The 2,915-nt window shown below is 29.5% G+C and overlaps 1 non-coding gene across 1 annotated transcript; it reads right to left on the bottom strand.

Moving 5' to 3' along the window:
* Positions 1–2,560: 2,560 nt before the first annotated feature.
* On the bottom strand, positions 2,561–2,642 carry TRNAS-GCU (transfer RNA serine (anticodon GCU)). The gene has a single exon. It is a non-coding gene; the product is annotated as a tRNA-Ser (tRNA).
* Positions 2,643–2,915: the final 273 nt, after the last annotated feature.

Raw genomic sequence — 2,915 nt, 5'->3', positions numbered from 1 at the left:
ATAATGTGCACATATACAGTCAAAAGTATACGCATGTCCAAATAAGAAAAGCTAACAGGAACCCTATAACTTAGCATGCATCAGTTTTCATATAACTCTTGTGTTATATTTTACGCTCGTTTATCTTAGGGGTAAATTTTCTATATATCCTCAGTCAACAGTACATTCATCTTGGTCAAAACAGTCCAATCCAGTCAATCAATGCCATTAAATCATGTAGTTCAATCAGTTATAAATTATCAGTTCAATTTGTATAGAATAATTAGTTAAATCAGTCTTAACAATCTCAAGAAATAGTCCAAGTAGTTTTAAGTAAGCAGTCCAAGTAGTCTTAAGTAAACAGTCCAAGTGGTAGGGACGACTGGTTCGATGGCGAACAAGTAGAAAGTCACGTACCTCAAGTTTTAGTCAATACGAGCTCAAATAACCTTAACTTTTATTTGCCCAAAAGGTCACGAACCAAGTCCTAAGTGATAAACAAAAGCTAGGATTTCTAAAATAAGGCCAAAATTCCCAATCACCTAATTTACATCATCCATTAATGCTAAATATTTACCGTTTCAAGGTCCAATTACTTACCCGAATTGATCTCAAATTTGGTGAGCAATACCTCAAAATCTTTCGATTCTTAAATCAAACCCTATACCAAAAATCAAAATTAATTTCATCATTTAGGACATAATTCCAATCACAACTTAACCCGAATATCTCCAAACAACTTACCCAACATGTCGTTTAATCCCAAAACCACTTTGAAGCTTCAAAATCAACACAATCCAACAACTATATCACCACAATCAACTTTTAACTTTAATGGACAACAACTTTAGACCTTTTAATCCAACCTCCAAAAATCACAATTAAAACAAAAGTTAAGTCTACACTTAGTGAGTATCCAAAAATTATCAACAAAGACCCCAAACCTTACAGAAAAAAAAAGGCGCTTAACAATTTTAATCTTATCGAAAAGCACCCTTAGTGATTGTAAAGCCCAATTTCAACATCAAAACAATATGGGTGAGCCAAAACTTAAACCAAAATTTGATGGATATTCAAGATCTTCCAAGAAAACCCATAAAACACCAAATAATTTACCCAAGATATCAATTCCGGTGACAATGGCGCCAGCGGCGGTGGCAACCATAAACAGGCGGTGGATGTTGCTGTCGGACGACATAAATTGTTTAGGCTAGCGGTTGGTAGTGGGGGGTCTTGCATGAGGAGGGTTTGCGAGAGTGAGAGAGAATGGGAATTTCTAGTTTTACATATTCTATTTAGCAACGATTACGGACAACCATAGCTTCACACAACAATCCAGTCATTCAAAATGAAACCCTTATATGCCCCAAAATGACCAAATTTCAGCATGATCCAAGAGTTTAAACTCCGACAATAGACAACTTGTCGCTGAAAAATCGAATTGCTCACTCTTCGATTTTTTGCCTCTTTTCACTCTCCTTTAATTTCAAAAAATCTCAAATTCTTTCATTTTTTTTTTTTTAAAAAAAAATTAAAAATATAAATAAAATATTTTATCACAATATCTCCAAAAATTCTAAAGATTCTATTAAATTAATAATTAAATTAACTTCTCAAATTACCTTAATTTAGGCTTCAAAAACCAAAATTATATGACATAAAATCCATCAATTTAATACAAATTAAATCCTTTCAAATATTTAAATCAATTTTAAAACCACATAAAATTAATTATATTTTAAGTTGTCTCCAATATCAAAATCAAAGAGGGACAAAATTCAATATTTTAAGATAATGAGTTCGAATATCTAATTAATTAAATTCAATTTAACCTATAAAAGCTTTTCAATTATTTCATAATCCCAATTTCTAAAAATGAAAAAGAAATTAAAACTCCATAATTTTATATAATTAACTTAAATTTTTCTAAAATTTGGGAGGTTAAATGTTTAATCTTTAGAACATAGAACCTATATCCATATACCTATCAAATAAAATTGGCAAAAAAGAAAATCAAAATTTCTCCACTTCATATATCCCAACAAAAAAAAAAAGGAATCAACTATAGTTGAAAAGTGTAATTGCATTTTAGCTATGTTCTCTCGATTCTCGTTTGTATGTTATAGAAATTTGAAGGACATATTAGGAAAAAAAATCTCAATTAGATGACTTTCATTTTATCTTTTATTAAAAAAATAATATTTTAAGTTTATGTAAATTTATTAAGTATAGTGTATCACCAATCAATTTAAACCTTTATCGCTAATGAAAAATTAAAATTTAGAAATATTAAAATATGAGAGATTAAAACCGAAAAAAGTAAATAATTAAAGATTAAATTAAGAAAAAGCCCATTAATCACTAAATCATATATTTAGTTTTATTATTTATGATAATTAAAAAATGAAGGCTGAGAGATGTACGTAAATTTAATTATTATATGTAAAAATTGGATAAGAAAAAGAAATGAAAATTCTATTAAAGAAATTTCTAAAAATTTTCAGTGCTGCCCCTGACACTGCCAGAATCGTTCAATACAAAAAATTAAAAAAATAAATTAAAAGGAAAAAAAATATATATGCGTCGCCTGAGAGATTCGAACTCTCGCGGGGAAACCCCATGTACTTAGCAGGCACACGCCTTAACCACTCGGCCAAAGCGACGCTTTGGAAAGTTGACATAATTTTCTAATTAGATTTATTTTTGAGACTTTATTTTTGTTTTTATTTTATGTTTTCAAGTTGTTACCTCTTCGTTTCAAACGATTTGGAATAGAAAAAAAAATATATTTGGTTTGCTCTTTTGGTTGAACCCATACTCGTATAGTAGATGACGTGTCGACGAGATGAAGGTAGTTGAGAACATATAAGGCTTTAGACAAAATTCTGATAGAAGGTCTTTATATAGAAAATATTATCAAGTTTATTTTTCTTACT

This window comes from Benincasa hispida, chromosome 2, assembly GCF_027475165.1.
Source record: "Benincasa hispida cultivar pf3 chromosome 2, pf3_genome.v1.1, whole genome shotgun sequence".
NCBI classification, from domain to species: Eukaryota; Viridiplantae; Streptophyta; class Magnoliopsida; order Cucurbitales; family Cucurbitaceae; genus Benincasa; species Benincasa hispida.
Note: the sequence above shows the minus strand (reverse complement) of the source record. Positions and strands in the feature narration are given on the sequence as shown.